This window comes from Eumetopias jubatus, unplaced genomic scaffold (genome assembly GCF_037043125.1).
Source record: "Eumetopias jubatus isolate StellerSeaLion01/CBP00866 unplaced genomic scaffold, mEumJub1_p1.0 scaffold_16, whole genome shotgun sequence".
In the NCBI taxonomy this organism is placed as follows: domain Eukaryota; kingdom Metazoa; phylum Chordata; class Mammalia; order Carnivora; family Otariidae; genus Eumetopias; species Eumetopias jubatus.
In genome coordinates, this window is record NW_028274822.1 from 55,596,071 (window position 1) to 55,613,720 (window position 17,650).

Genomic DNA, 17,650 nt, shown 5'->3' on the forward strand with positions numbered 1-17,650 from the left:
TGGGAAGTGTCTGCTTTTGCCACCAGAGCCCTGCCTTTGCCCCTATCTTACAATGAGAATGAGGCCAGAGAATGTTCTGCTGGGGCTTTCTGTAAATTCCTAGCTAACTCAATAGCCACCAAAGGTAGAACCCCAAAGGCAGAGCTTCACAGCCCCAATGCAAAAAAATGGCAACTGGGTATGATTAACATACTACAGTTTATCCAGACGTTGAGTGTATTACGGATGAAATAGGCTTTTGTCCAATTACCTGGGAAGCCAACCACTAGAATAGTCTTTTCTGTGGGACAATGTCTGCTGAGTTCCAAATAATCAATCTGCAAATGAACTTCTGGATGTAAGTGTTTATAAATTCATGGTTATTTGGTTTAATTTGAAACCCTCTTGCAGCTCATGCCAATCATGCAGCTTTTACTTGGTTACCTCTCCAGGAAAACCTGTGAAGACTAAACAGACTTACTGATGGTTTTATTACTATCTCAGATTCTTTATATGTGATCTAAATAAAATATTTTTCATCTGCCACATAACTGACAGCTTTTCTAGTAAGACCAGAGAAAATTCATTATACTGTACCTGTATTATTACAATGTTTCTTATATTTAAAATTTTGCCTCTATGGGCTTTAAAGCATGGATATGTTAGTTAGCCTAACTTTACATCAATGTTTCTTTTCATCTTATTTTGATCTTTGCCTCAAACACTCTGATACCATCCCAATGTGAAAATATATGTACCTCCACTGGCCTTCCCCAAAATGCTCCTCTCCCTACAAATCCTCCCAGAATCTATGCACTGGATTAGGTTTTTCTGCAACTCTGAGTTACAGAGATGCTGAAAGTAATCTAAGGTGTTTGTATAAATGGGCAATAGAAAAATGGAAATAGCACAAGAGCTGATTAAAGCTAAATTTAAAATTAGATGGGTTCCCTTGATTAATGGCATAGCAACAGTGATGACTGACGGGTGGAGAACATCCCAATCCACACTAGATTCCAGAGCTCTGAGAGTGAAGAACTCTCATCCCTACCTTAAAATTAATTTTTCAGAAAAAGCTCCCCCAGAGAAACATTTAGAAAGACTAAACAATTCTGGCAGCACGATCTACCTGATAAGAGTAACTTTGTAATTTTAACTTTTTCAAACCTAATTCACTCTGTAGGAACAGACAGCCAGTTACTGAACTAAGGTGGGCCTCAGGTAAAGTACAAGTTCATCTAAATAGGGGAATTAAGCACACAGATCCTAAAAGTTCTAGAGAACACTGCAGGATGCCCTGCTGCACCATTCCAAAAATCTACATTTGTTCGGGTACACTGATCAGGAAAAGGAACATCTGCACATTTATTGAAAGGAAATTAAATGGCAGGCGTCGTTTTGTGACTTGAATGTTACATTCTACACTTTACATAGTAATTTCCAAGACTTTATATTGGAGGGAAAAGAAAAACAGAGAACTTACTATCTTCTGTGGCTTTCTTAGGGCCATACAAGGCAAATCCTTCACAAGAAGTGCCGAGCTTCTGAAAGGCCAGTGGTAGACTGAATGAGATGTCCAATGAGAAATTTTATTTTTCAATTGTGATACATGGTTATAAACAACTTTTTAAAAATTTGCTTCATGTGTTAGCCTGGAGCATCCTATAGCACTAGAGGGGGTTGGGGTGCATAGAAAGAACACAGAAGCCAATCTGAACGAGCTCCTGATGGCCACGGCTAGAACCATTTAAGTAAAACATTAAATAAGGATAGTATTGGATTATAACCCAAAGAATAAAGTAAATATCTATGAGACTATATTGCCATAAATAAATGACTGGATAAATAAATAAAAGGAGGAAAAGGAACAACTGTGCTTTACAGAAGAATTCCAACTCATGATTGTAGGATGAACGAAGGAAATAGAAAACTCACCATTACAGAACCACAGGAATAATTGCTACAGCCAGGATTCCCTAGAGAATGTTCAAGTTAGTGGGTGAAAGTGTAAGTCGCATGGTTTCAAAATATCTCTCCCCAGATGTTTCTTAACTACAAAAAAAAAAAAAAGTTAAATCTCCAGCAGAGAAACTACCTTAACCAAGAAAGTTGACATCATCAGGAACAAGTCACATAGCTGTGAGCCTGCACAGAGAGGCATGTCACCTATGTGGATTCTCCCCCAAAATGCATAACCCCAATCCAATCATAGGGAAACAGGAGAAAAGCCCAAATCGAGGGGCATTCTACATATCACCTGATGCATTACCCTTTAAAAGTGTCAGCGCCAAGAAACACAAGATTAGGGCACTAAGAAGCTCCCAGCAAGTCAACTAACATGCAGGGGAGGGATCTCAGAATGGATCCTGGAACAGAAAAAGGACATTGGTTGGAAAATTGCTAAATATAAACAAAGTCTGTGGTTTATAGTATTGTGCCAATGTCAGTTTCTTAGTGTTGATCATTATCCCACGCCTATGTAAGTTGTTAAACTCAGGGGTAGCTGGGTGGGGGCTGTCCTCTCTGTATTACTGTTACGACTCATCTGTTCAGTTGAAAATCACTTCAAAATAAAAAGTTAAAAACCACATAAATCAGGCCGCCTAGGTGGCTCAGTTGTTAAGCCTCTGCCTTTGGCTCAGGTCATGATCTCAGGGTCCTGGGATCGAGCCCTGCATCGGGCTCCCTGCTCGGCGGGAAGCCTGCTTCTCCCTCTCCCACTCCCCCTGCTTGTGTTCCCTCTCTTGCTGTGTCTCTCTCTGTCAAATAAATAAATAAAATATTTAAAAAAAAAACACATAAATGATTGAAAAATTGCTTAGCTACTGGCTTTATATCCAAACTGAGTTGTATCTTGAAGGATGAACAGAAGTTAAACAATGACAATGAGGACACCTTGATCTTCCTAGCCGGCATGGTGATCTTTAATAGATGTTCTTAAGTTCATTGACTTGCTAACCTTCCTTGTGTATCTAGAAATCTTATATTCCTTTCTAGGAGAATAGAAAGCCCTTGCCCGTCACAGAACAGGAATTAGATCTCTTACACAATCCTCAAGCACTGAAAGCTGTAAATAGGAACCAGTAAATCTACACAGAATCAGCAAATGTTAGAGGCCACTGTGCCCCTTTACTGATCAATGACCCCCTCACCCTTTAAAGCCCTCTTGGCAAGGCAAAAACCCAGCGTTGGCTTTTGGACAAGAGTCAGGTTTGCCCCCAGGTGGCCAGCCTCCTGAATAAAGCTCATATTCCTTTCCAGTCAACACTCGTCTCTTAAGTATTGGCCCTTCTGGTGATGCGCAGCTGAACTTTGGATTCAGTTACAAAAATGGGGAATATAGCCAACTTAGATAAAAGAAGAATGAATTGTATGACCTAGTTCCATTTCTCACTCAACCAATTATGGGCTGTGTGACCTTGGGCAAGTTACTCAATTTCTCTAAAGCTCAGTTTCTTCATCAATAAGGGACAAGGCAGGATACCCACCTCATGGAGCTGGAAAGAATAACTAAATGAAATAAACCATACAAGGAGAGTAATATGCCTGGCATATTATACAAACTCAGTCAGTGTTAACCATGCTGATGGCAATGATGGCAACAACACTGGAAATGATGATGATGAACAGCCTATGACTGGCCACTTGCACAAATCTTCTCCCTCCATAAAGCCTACAGAAGTTGTCAAAGCTCTGGCCTGCAAACTACCAATGTGGATTCTTTCAGACACCCCCTGATACCTTCCTGGCCCTGTTCCTACCGTTTTGTTAGATGTTTATTGAGCACTCACTGTGTGACTTTGTACTTCATTAGTGTAGCAAAAACAGATAAAAGAGAGCTGGTCTCTGGCTTTGGGAAAAATAAACATGTTCCTGTCTAATGGGAGAACACACATGAACAAATCATTTAATACAGGGAACGCTCTGCTGGAGGTAGGCCAAGGTACTACTACAAGAGCATCTAACACAGCCTGAGCTGAGTGTTTCTGGATGAACAGGAGCTTAGACAGCAAAGAAGGATGGATGAGGGTGGGGAAGGGGATTCCAGGCAGAAGGAATAACTGAATTAGAAAAGGCACAGGATCCTTGAAATAGCCAGGAGTATGGGGAACTCTGTGAAAAGAGAAGATGGGAAAAAACTGAACAGAGGCAGGTAAGGCCTAAGTGACTGATGACTGTGTATATCAAGGTAAGTCTTTGATTTTAACCTGTGGGTGATGGTTAGTAGTGAGGGGAGCGACACAGTTAGATTTGTATTTTAGAGCTATTGTTCTGACGACATGTGGGAGAAAGGACTGAAGAGACAGAGGGTGGGTTAGTGTCAGGGCCACCAAGGAGAAGAGTTTTGCTATCCTTTAAGCAAGAAATAATAACTATTGATACTAATAAATCAGTTATTATTCTTAAATTAAGTAATTAGCAGGGCACTAATAGTGGGGATGGAAAAAATGAGAGGGACTTAGATATGCAGAAGAAAAACCTGGCAGGAGTTGATGTTCCATTTCTTTTTTTTTTTAATTTAATTTTATTATGTTAGTCAACATACATTACAGCATTAGTTTTTTATTTTATTTTATTTTATTTTAAAGATTTTATTTATTTATTTGAGAGAGAGAATGAGAGAGAATGAGAGAGAGAGAGAGAGAGAGAGAGAGCACATGAAAGAGGGGAGGGTCAGAGGGAGAAGCAGACTCCCTGCCAAGCCAGGGAACCCGAAGCAGGATTCGATCCCGGGACACCAGGATCATGACTTGAGCCGAAGGCAGTCGCTTAACCAACTGAGCCACCCAGGCGCCCTACATCATTACTTTTTTATGTAGTGTTCCATGATCCATTGTTTGTGCATAACACTCAGTGCTCCACGCAGAATGTGCCCTCTTTAATACCCATCACCAGGCTAACCCATCCCCCCAACCCCTCCCCTCTAAAACCCTCAGTTTGTTTCTCAGAGTCCATAGTCTCTCATGGTTCGTCTCCACCTCTGATTTCCCCCCTTCATTTTTCCCTTCCTACTATCTTCCTTTTTTTTTTTAACATATAATGTATTATTTCTTTCAGAGGTACAGGTCTGTGATTCGTCAGTCTTACACAATTCACAGCGCTCGCCATATCACATACCCTCCCCAATGTCCATCACCCAGCCACCCCATCCCTCCCACCCCCCACCAGTCCAGCAACCCTCAGTTTGTTTCCTGAGATTAAGAATTCCTCATATCAGTGAGATCATATGATACATGTCTTTCTCTGGTTGACTTATTTTGCTTAGCATAACAGCCTCTAGTTCCATCCATGTCATTACAAATGGCAAGATTTCAGGGGTTTTTTTTGATGGCTGCATAATATTCCATTATACACACACACACACACACACACACACACACACACACACACACACATACCATTGATGTCCCATTTCTTGACACAGTTTCCAATCAATGCACAAAATTTGACTGAGTTAACTCACAATGAAAGGAAGGATCTGTAATGGATCTAGATTTCTAGCTTAGGTAGTACCTCACTGAGTAGTGGTGCCATTTACCTATCAAGGAGACATGGGGCAAAGAAATATGTTGTGGGGAGAGACAGGAAAGAGTGTTAGATAAATGACAGATTCTGTGGTGTACATGTTGACTCTGAGTGGTGAAGGGGGCATTTAGTTCATATTTCTAACAATTAGTAAAATACTTGCTTGAAGCTCAGGGAAGGTTGGAATTATAAAGTTAAGACCACGAGTAGGTAGAAAATCCCCATCCAGAGGCAACATGGATAAAAATAAGGACTTGGGCCAAAGATGGAGCCCTTGGTTAGGGTTGGGTACAGAGAGTGTTGCCAAGAGGAAAACCAAGAAGGATCTGTCACGGAGATAGACTGAGTAGAGCTAGCTAAATCATCCAGAAAATAAGGACTGAGAAGAGTCTGCTAGATTTAGAATATAACCATCACAATATGGCCTTGTCAGAGCAATCTCAGTTGAGTTTTGGGGATAAATAATTCAGTGGATTGAAGAGAGGTTAAAAAAAATGCAGACATTGAAATATCAATGAATGTGGCCAATGATGATAATTACTAACTTACTGCCATCTTGCAGGGGAAAATAGGGCTTTATATCTTGCATGTATCATTCTCTCAGTAACTCTGTAATGTAGCTACTATTACTGCCATTTTAGAGGTGAGGAAATAGATGAAGGAAGGAGAGAGACAAAATGCTAGCAAGAAATGGATAAGAGAAAAGGTTTTTATTAACAAAGGATGAAACAGACTTGAGTATAATCATACTTAAAGGGGAAAGAATCAGGGAATTGGAGGTTGGAATGTGGAACAGATGGTGGGTGTCTGGGCAAAGCTCTGGAGGAGGTGGGATTGTGAACACAGGTGAACCCAGAAGGACCTCTCATTCTCAGAAATGAGAAGGAAGGACAGAAGATGAGCTTAGTTACAAGTAAGTTGGGGGGCGCCTGGGTGGCTCAGTTGGTTAAGCCTCTGAGTCTTGATTTGCAGCTCAGGTCATGATCTCAGGGTGGTGAGATCGAGCCCCACACTGGGCTCCATACTGGGCATGGAACCTGCTTAAAATTCTCTCTCTTCCTCTGCCCCTCACCCTCGCCAAATATATAACAATATGTTTGGAAGTAATGGGTCAGAAAGTAGAGGTAGCTCACTTTTATCACCTCAGTTTTTCATATAAGTTCCCAAGGAAATAAAAATTCTCCCTTCTTTTCCCGGCTGCCCCACTCCTACTGAATTTCCTGCCACCAGTGGCACCCCGATCCCACAGCCCCTCTCAAGGCCTGTGTAGTAAGGGAAGAGGGGAGACATCAGACAATGTGGGGTGGGGCATGGACATCAGAATTCTACCTAATGGGGCTTTTTCCCCCCCAAATAATGGTGACATCTATAGGGCAACTACATTGATAACCTGAACTTTTCCCTCAAACAAACCATTACATAGCAAAATATTCGTTATCTGCAATAATGGTCTTTAAACTGAACTATGGATACCTCTGGCAGCACACAATTTTTTTTTAAGGAATATGCTGGCACTTACCTAGTTTTAAGGGACTCAGTTTCCAGATTCTCAACTTCTAGACCCTAAAACTGATCTGCCTGAGAAAGCAACAGCCATCAGAGGTTCTCCTTTCTTACCTCCCAGTTAGCAACCCCTTCCTCCCGTTAGCAGTGCAAAGGCAAACCAGCCCCCAGGCCCAATCTCCACAGTGCATTTTTCCAGGATAGCAAACCTTTGCTAAAAGATGGACAAAGGAAATTTCTTCAGTGGTTGGAATTGCTTCAGTAATGGATTAACAAATATTCTGCAACTCAAGTAAATTCTAATTTTCTCCTTTCAACCAAATTGAAGGACAGAATGAAGTAGCTAATAGATTAGTTCCAAGAATTGGGGGATATTTGCCATAATATGGAGCTTCTGCCATTTGCATCCACTTTTGTACCTTAATAATTTTTTCTGTGCTTATCTAAGAAATAAGATAGATTGATAGAAAGGAGGAAGGAAGGAAGGAAGGAAGGAAGGAAGGAAGGAAGGAAGGAAGGAAGGAAGGAAGGAGAGAAATAAAGAAAAAAAGAAAAGGGGAAGAAAAAAAGAAAGAAGGGAAGGTGAGTTGGAGGGAGGGAGGAAGGAAGGAAAATGTTGCTCAGCCATGTCTCATTTCAGCAATACATAATATTTACCCACAAATACACAAACTAATGGGAAAAATGCTCTCTTTGTCTTACTAAGAGATTAATTTGCAATAACAGATTACTTTTATGTTTAGTATTTATCATAGTTTGTAAGATACGTGTGTTGTTTACACTGAAGTGTTTACTGCTAATAATTGTACTGATCGCTTAGTCCAGAAAATAGTTCTAAGATTTAGAACATTATGGCCACATAAAATGAAAAATGAAGCTCAAATTTCAATTTATGCACCCATTATATTGCAAAGAATTTTGATAGGTAATCAATAAGATACTTTCAAGCATAAAAATGATACATTAGGGTAAGATTCTGTGCAGGAAGTAGAATGGAAATAGAAGTTTAAGGAAGAAAAGAAATGACACAAAATGTCTGTAAAAGAAAAGTCTGTTCACATGAAACAGTGCTCAACATCGCTCGGCATCAGGGAAATCCAAATCAAAACCTCAATGAGATACCACCTCACACCAGTCAGAATGGCTAAAATTAACAAGTCAGGAAACGACAGATGTTGGCGGGGATGCGGAGAAAGGGGGACCCTCCTACACTGTGGGTGGGAATGCAAGCTGGTGTAACCCCTCTGGAAAACAGTATGGAGGTTCCTCAAACTGTTGAAAATAGAGCTACCATACGATCCAGCAATTGCACTAGTGGGTATTTACCCCAAAGATACAAATGTAGGGATCCGAAGGGGTACGTGCACCCCAATGTTTATAGCAGCCATGTCCACAATAGCCAAACTGTGTAAAGAGCCAAGATGTCCATCGACAGATGAATGGCTAAAGAAGAGGTGGTATATATACACAATGGAATATTATGCAGCCATAAAAAGGAATGAGATCTTGCCATTTGCAACAACGTGGATGGAACTGGAGGGTGTTATGCTGAATGAAATAAGTCAATCAGAGAAAGACATGTATCATATGACCTCACTGATATGAGGAATTCTTAATCTCAGGAAACAAACTGAGGGTTGCTGGAGTGGTGGGGGGTGGGAGGGATGGGGTGGCTGAGTGATAGACATTGGGGAGGGTATGTGCTATGGTGAGTGCTGTGAATTGTGCAAGACTGATGAATCACAGATCTGTACTTCTGAAACAAATAATGCAATATATGTTAAGAAAAAAAAAGAAGAAGAAGATAGCAGGAGGGGAAGAATGAAGGGGAGTAAGTCGGAGGGGGAGACGAACCATGAGAGATGATGGACTCTGAAAAACAAACTGAGGGTTCTAGAGCGGAGGGGGATGGAGGGATGGGTTAGCCTGGTGATGGGTATTAAAGAGGGCATGTTCTGCGTGGAGCACTGGGTGTTATGCACAAACAATGAATCATGGAACACTACATCAAAAACTAATGATGTAATGTATGGTGATTAACATAACAATAAAAAATTTTTAAAAAGTTGAAAATAAAAAAAAAAGAAAAGTCTGTTCCTGTACTTGTGAAATCGATGACGGATAGCCAATTTTAAAAGGTACATATAAAAAAGTGATGTATTTATTTGATTATAAAAAGCACAATATATGCATGATATCTGAAATTATATCTGAAACCACTTAAATTTAAGATAAAGATTTTAGATGTGAGCTTGAAAATGTGCAAGGGACACCTAGTTTTCAAATGTTTTAGGTGGTACAGAGCAAAAAGCATGAAGACCACTGGTCCTTAATGGAGTACCATCCCATCCATACCCAAGAGCTTCCCTTTTCTCTCCACTATGGCTTTTGCCAAGTCCTCTGAATAGTTTAAAAAAAAAAAAAAATCAGGTATGAGAAAGGAAAGGCTTTGTTGACATATCAAAGGGTGTTTTTGAAACATTAAATGTGAAATATGGATCCAGATTTCCCAGAGGCATAGCCACATTTGCTAGCTGCCCCCATGCTCAAGCCTTGATTAAATGCACAACATCTGTGGGTGATACGGATTGTTTGTCAACAGGAGAGACTAACGAAGCTGCAACTTTCCCCAAGGCATCTTCAAGCAGTATACATTCAAATCATTCTCAGGCTCCACAATGGCGGAAGCATGTTAAATATTTCACTCTTAAAGTCCAAATTTTCACCCCTGAATTTCAAATTAAGACGTTGCTATTGAATGTTGTGTGCTCACCACTTCTTATCAGACACTTCCAAGAGCCCTGGCATAGCCCCAACATGCCTTGAACTTAAGGAATTCTCTAAGAAACTCAAACTGAAAAATTAGGAAAGGAAATCAAAACTTTCTGTTATTAAAACTTGAGGAACTATGTAAAGATTAAGTTCAGTGCTGGCTGTGGAATCTCCCAAGGCACATTTCCATAAATACAGTTTTACAAAATGTATCTTGATTATAATCTGTAGATTTGATTGGGCAACATTTCCTTTCAACAAGACTGCATAGCATTTTGGAACAATTTTCAGTAATCTGGAACGGGAATACTCAAAATTAGGCCTGCAGATATAGAAGCATGCTAGAGGAAGCAATAATGAAACCAAACAGTAACGGCAGGCTCCATTTTGGTAAGCAGAACATTTTTAGTTAGATGGCTGCATTTTAAAGAGGCGGTGGCTGCCTCCAGATATTTTTAGCAAGTATTGGCAATTACTGTGTGAAATTAACCCAATGCTTAACACCAGTCACTCACCTTTTAATTTGGAATTACGGTCACTGCTGTGTGCATGACCAAAACAGCAATTAAGAATCAGCAGGGCTCATGAACAATTAGATTAAAATGTTGCTGAGGTGTAATATATAAATTAGTCCTCAGATTAGGGATATTCCCATTGTGAATGAGCAGCCCACCTGAGGGATGGGGGGGCACGCTCCTGGCCTCTTTAGGGGCAAATGGGTTTTCTACACAGTTCACAACACCCTGGTGACTAACTGAGAGACGTGTGTTTCTCTTACAGAAAGGTGGAAACATTTTTCTGTATATTTCCCAAGAGCAGGTAGTTTTCTATAGCTAAATTTCAATGCCTCTGAGTAGGGGCTGTTTATCTGCTGTCCCTAGTTGGAATTCATAATATGTTTCCCCATGGCAACATCTCATACATCATATGTCTAATTAAACTGCTGCATTTCTATAGTAAAGTCAGCTATACAGAAATCTCAGGTTTTTGTTACTCTAAATGAGCTTTGCTTAGAGCTGAAGATGTATCCCTTCAAAACTTAGAGTCAGTGCTGTTTTCTTGCAAATGTTAACTATGATTCCAACTTTCTAAAATGAACAGATTCATTCATCTTTAAAAGGGGTGTTATTTTGGGCGCCTGGGTGGCTCAAGTGTTAAGCGTCTGCCTTTGGCTCAGGTCATGATCCCAGGGTCCTGGGATCGAGCCCCGCATTGGGCTCCCTGCTCGGCGGGAAGCCTGCTTCTCCCTCTCCCACTCCCCCTGCTTATGTTCCCTCTCTTGCTGTGTCTCTCTCTGTCAAATAAATAAATAAAATCTTTTATAAAAAAATAAATAAAAGGGGTATTATTTTGTTGGTGATGGGATGGTTACTGTAATTCTTATAAGGAGGGAAAAGACAGTGCAAGATGTCTAGTGGTAGAAGGAGCTTAGGACCTTGTAGTGCTCAGCAACAGCAAGCTTGCTTTGAGTTGTCTCAGATTTTCTCTATCTCCCTCTGCATTCACGTGGTCAGCAATTGCTTCTTAATTTTTGTCCCTGCTCCTCCTTTTGGCATTTTCTTATATCCTGGAATTTGGCATTTTGGAGACAAGAATCATGAAATTATTCATTCTGGATAGGAAAGGTGCTGCCTTTCAATACTTCATGAGCATAGCAAGTAGGCTTACAGTGGCTGGTTTGGATAATCAACTGCCATTAATATTTTTCACATAAAAAATGTATTTAGAATTCTAAATAAGTGGCTCACGAGCTTCTAGCATACAACTCATTCTTATGTTGGGAACTTTCTTTACTCACACAGGTTTTATTGCTTCACTGTTGCCTGGCAACAGAGATGTGGCAGACGATGTCAAAGGTTAAGGAGCAGACTAAAGTCATTATGGAAAGCGAGCCTTATCAGCATTTTCCATCTAACTTTGTAATCCTTGAAATAAAATAGGTTTCATTGTATTGAACAGTCTGTATTTTGTTTCTTATCAAATGCCAAGTTCTTTTAGAGACTTTTCCTTCTGAATATAAGTCCAGTACCAGGGAGAATTTTAATATGTACACTGCTTTGTAATGGGCTTCTCTATTACGCTAGCACACTTTAAAGGTTAAAGTGAAAAATTTCTGGCATTCTGAAGTCATGTACTGTGCAGAAAGTGGTCATGGACACATTTGGAAGCATTCCAAGAGGTATCAGAAATATACTTTGGCTCTCTACTTCCTCACTTTGAACCACTAGTTAATGTTGAATAAAATTCCATTTCAACTACATTAGCCTGCTTATTAAAAAATTATTCTTTAGAGAAAGGAATGCAAAATGTTCTATAGGTTTGTTTGTCTCTATTCTGAAAGGAGAAGGAATGTGATCAAAATTTAAGCATCATGTCTGGGGTTTATTTCGTTCAGTCCGTTGTGTACCAAATGCTAGTCCCCTAAGGATTCGTAACTCGTGGATAGTTAATTACATTTCAGCATGATGCATTTTAAGATTTCTTTTCCAGTGGGCATAACACATATGCTTTAATGATATTTCCTTCCTAGGCAATGTGGTTGTTCCATGACTCCTAGCCCAAATTTTTTATTTTTCCAAATTACTGCTATAAAGGTAAGGCAACCTGAATTAGAACCACAATCCATGTTGGTTTGAAGTGGATCCAGAATTATTTCTGGAGGAAGATTTTTATCCCTGCTTGTGGGTCCTCCCTCATCTCTGAGTGAAGCCACGGTGGCCATCCATTCAGGGATATGTCCTTAAATTTCATTAGAGAAAATGAACTCAGTCCTTCCTTGATTGAGTCCCAAATACTTCGTCAACACTGCACTCTCTGTTTTAGTCAGAGATTATAAACCAAGGGTCTGTGTTGAATAATTCTTATCAAAAGCCCAGTTGGGAGAAATACATCCATGAATATAATTGCCTGAAGGATATGGGGACTGCCTAGTCCTCTAAATTTCCTTTTGGACAGAACTGTGTATTTGGAATCATTGTATTTTAGAACTGCAGCTACTCAATGAGGCTTGTGCAGCATGTAAATAAGTACATATTGATGAGGTCATTAGCATAGCCATGTGAGTCTCGCTACCTCTGTTACAAGGTTGCTGGTGAGATCATTGTCTTTTTTTTTTAATTTCTTTCTTTTTTTTTAAAGATTTTATTTATTTATTTGACAGAGAGAGACACAGCAAGAGAGGGAACACAAGCAGGGGGAGTGGGAGAGGGAGAAGCAGGCTTCCTGCGGGGCTCGATCCCAGAACTCTGGGATCATCACCTGAGCCGAAGGCAGATGCTTAACTGACTGAGCCACATGTGCGGGAGATCATTGTCTTTTATGTTACCCTGTAAGAGCACCCATGGAAAAAACTCCTCTTAGGTTTTAGTATTAGAAAAACTTAGGTTTTTATCTTACAGATGTCTCAGATCTGTCACTGACCATGTTTCCCTCTTCACTTTCACTGCTAGGAACGTAAGAACCAAATCTGCAGGCTACCTCTGTCCACTGCATGAGGCCCTGAGGTATGCATCTGTCCCGCTCAGCTCGTGCTGGCTTTACTTTTCTCTTCCATATTGTCTTTTAACCCTGACTTTCTCCACCATTTATTCTATTTTAATAACAGGCATGCCTACCTCAAGTGTGCTTTAGAGCAATGCATGCAGGATATGAGGTTGAACAATCCACAACACACAAGAGAGTCAAGGGAAGATAAAGATGATGATCCTCTTATCATGTCCTTGGTCTTCCATTTTGTGAGACCATGTGGCATGAAGGGTTCCCCCAAACCATCCCCCTACTTGTTGCTGCCATGAGTCCTGACATCCAGAAGAGACGGCACGAGCTCAGGGGGATGGGAGCAGGTGGGAACTGGGAGGGCACAGACAAGGCAAGGGGAGAAACCTCGCTCTTTGGCAGCTAGGAACTGAAAACAAGTTTCTGTGGCTACAGGGTCCCTTATAAGGAAAGTTAGGAAAATGCCAGTCAGGAACTTCTTGTATTAAATCCAAAGGTGACATTTAAAATTCTGACGCATCCAATTTGTGTAACATAAGAATGTCATCTCCACAATACATATTTATGAAGTAGTTATGTTCATATTACTGTACAAGCACCTCATCCCCATTTGTCTCACACACATATGCAATTTTAAAAATTACCCAAGGGGCAACTGCGTGGCTCACTCACTTAAGCGCCTGACTTTTGATCTCAGCTCAGGTCTTGATCTCAGGGTCATGAGTTCAAGCCCTGCACTGGACTCCACACACGGTGTGGAGACTACTTAGAAAAAAAAAAAAAAATACCCCAAACCTGTTACTAGATTGTCTACCCTCACAAATAAGAGAAAAGCTTCTTTTAAAAACACACACACACAAGGAATATAGAGAAGCTGCTTTGGCTAAATAAAATGGTGCCACTTCCGATCAAAAGCAAAAATCAGGATTGAATATTTAATTTAATAACTACAGGAAGGAAATATAACTATGGATTCTTGGAAGCCACTGTGGGGCTAGAGATATGGCATGGATATCGCTACATGGCTGAAATTTGCCCAGATTATATAGCTAATCAGTGAAAAAGAGATTTTATGTTAGGATGTTTAGAAGCCTATATACACACACTGTTTCATTGGTTTGGTGCAAGGACTAACAGGCTCCATAGTATTTCACATTACCCTCAAAGACATCATTTCCAATGTTCTCGTGCTAAATCTATACCCATCAGGACCTTTCTCCCATGGTGTGGGGGGGAGTACTCTAGGGAATTCTTATTATAATTCTTATTATTCACATAATACTTAGGAACAAATAAGGGAAAATTAAATCAAGACTAGGTTAGACAACTGGGGTAAAGAATTACCAATTTCAACGAGTGGTAAGTAGAAGCTAATTCAGGTCCTTAGAAAAAACTGCCTAACATATATACTTTTTAATAACATTAATAATATTTTCATATTAAAATTATGTCTTTTAACAGTGTGTCCTTCACAGCTAATACAAAGTCAAAATTCCCTCTTAACAGTAATTCTTTAATTATGTGATTTACTCTAATTCCATAAGCATGACACAGGAATGTATCACAGACATAAATGTCATATTAGAATCGGTTTTTTTGGGTGCCTGGGTGGCACATTTGGTTAAGCATCTGCTTTCAACTCAGGTCATGATCCCAGGGTCCTGGGATCAAGTCCTGCATTGGGGTCCCTACTCCGCAGACAGCCTGCTTCTTCCTCTGCCTCTGCCTCTCTATCTCTCATGAATGTATAAATAAAATCTTAAAAAAAAAGAATCAGTTTTTTTAATGTAATCTACCAATATCTTGAATGTATTTCAGTTGTGGTAAAAAAAAATTCTAATTTGATTCCTCTGTCATCTCAGAGTTAATATATTCAGAATGTAGAATGTTTCCCCTTCTCATCCAGCCGCTCTTCCTAAATAATCCTCTTCTGTCTGGGGAAACACACACACACGCCCCAAAAACCTTCCCATGTGTTTCATCTCCAAGACTTGAAAATATCTTCCTATTCCTTCATTCCTTACCTCCAACCTCTTTATTCTTCCTGTCAACTCTCTCTGATGGAATCTGAAAAAATCTTTGAAACAGTTTAACTACCCTAGCTCCTGTGTAACTGAGTTACCACAGCAGGCCTGAGATGCTGTGCTTAGAGAGTCCCCCTTGCAAGGCTAACCCTTGGCTGCTGTCTGGAAACTTGGATTTGGGGAGAGTTCCCACTGCTCCCCAACTGATGGCTCCCTGTGCCTAAACTGTTAGTACAAAATGATGTGGTCTATGCCAAATGTGTGCTTTTCTTCTGGGAATCTGGAATTTTGACAGGTGCACAGCAGAGGCTCTCTATGTGATCAACCCCCCGTAAAAATCCCGGGCACTGAGTCTGTAATAAGCTTCCCAGGTAGACAGCATTTTACATGTGTTGTCACAGTCTGTCGCTGCAGGAACGAAGCACATCCTATGTGACTATCCTGGGAAAGGACTCTTGGAAGCTTGCAGCTGGTTTTCCCAGGACGTTGCCCTATGCACCTTTTCCCTTTGCTGGTTTTGCCTTGTGTTGTTCCACTGCAATGAATCTTAGCCGTAAGTACAACTGTATGCTGAATCCCGTGAGTCTTCTTAGCAAACCACTGAATCTAGCACCTGCAACACAACTCGTATGGCCTGTTCTATCATTTCTATCCTCTTCTGTTCACCTTGTAAAAGCCCTTCAGAACCTGCCTTTGCCATTACTTCTCCAGGCTCCCACTGGATTCCAGTGCAGGCCCACTATTTCAGGTAGATCACCACCAGCAGAGGAGGGATGGTGGTTTGTAGGGGAAGTTCCCAGCTGTTGTGAAGACACCTGGTTTCTGTTCTTAGTTCCCTCTGTTTGTTCTGCCATTTCCTATTTAATTTGGAGCAATTCACAACCTCCCTAGGTCTTAATAGCCTTACACATAAAATGTGATTAAAACTACAGATACATATCATATCCAGGTGCAAGATTTGGGCTTTTTGGACAAATAATTTCTTACTGATTTGCAACTAAAAGGTACATTGTATCAAAGTTCATTGTAAAGCAAAACTACTCTGCTAAGGCATGCTTATTTTCTCTGCAAAAATTGCTGGATTCACTGGAAAAAATGTAAGAAATCTTTCAGAATTAGAGATTTAAAGGAAAATATACTACAAGAATTGGAGTAATGCTCCCAATATCACACCATAATCTCCTGGGTAATGAATGGTATTGTTTTTGAAAGTTACTGTCAGAAAAGAAAAGAATCAAGAGAAATTAGCAACCCAGGAGTTGGCTGGAAAGGGTTGGGATTTCTGTTCAGCCAGGGCCCATGTCCCTCAGGATGAGACAGCTGACATAGAGAGAAAACAGCCCCTTCTCAAACATTAGGGACTCCCTTTGTGAAAAACATCAAGATCAGAAAGTTTCAACAGAGCCCACTGAAAGATCTCTCTGAGTTTACCGCTGTGTCTGTATATACACCTTGCTCATTACTCACTTCCAGTACCAATTACTGAAATTCTTTTCCCAACGATCAATAAAAGGCCTACAAAAGCCACCGGAGGAGACACACCTAAGAATCTTGAGCCTAAAATAGGTTCCCAGGTTGACTGACGGGCAGCTCCATTCTTCTGAGGTCTCATCCCTGTTCATGTTTTAATGAAGCTGTTTTTGCAATTACTTACAAAATATATTTAAGTTATATTTCAGTATTCTTCTGTGTAATTCTTGGCACAAAGGAAAACACATTATCATTTGTGAATTGTGAATTGCAAAGGCTGTGTAAGTATTGGGCATTCTTGTCTTTAGAGAGCATTCAAACTTTTCTCTTAACCACTTCCTAAGGTGAAGCTGCCATCACAGCTAAAAGGTATTTCCAAACTCTTAAGCAAGTGTCCTTAGGGCAAAGAATTTCAGAGAATCGGTCAGTCAGACTGGCAGGTAATAAGGACAGAGGGAAAGGTGAGATGACATTGTAGCTAGCCTGCATCTGCTCTCAATTCCAGATTTTCCTACAAAAACTGCAAAGCAGAGCTTTCAAACCAGAAAAAAAAAAAACAACAACAACAAACAAAAAAACCCAGAGAACAATTATCATAGCATTGAATGAACAAACATTTTAAAGAAGCATCCTGCACAAAGAATCATTTCCACATTTCCCTGGTTGAAGTTACACATGGTATTGCTTAAATATTTATTGAATTCAGAGTTATAATCACTAAAAACGGTCACTTCTCATAGGTAGAATTAACATTAGGAATATAGAAATGTTACCTCCAAATCCTAAGAGGGACTTTGAACACAGATAGAGACAGATGAAAGATGGCATGCTGCAGTGCAGCAATTTCAAAGGTACTGGAGCTCTGACATTCTGGCTTCCAT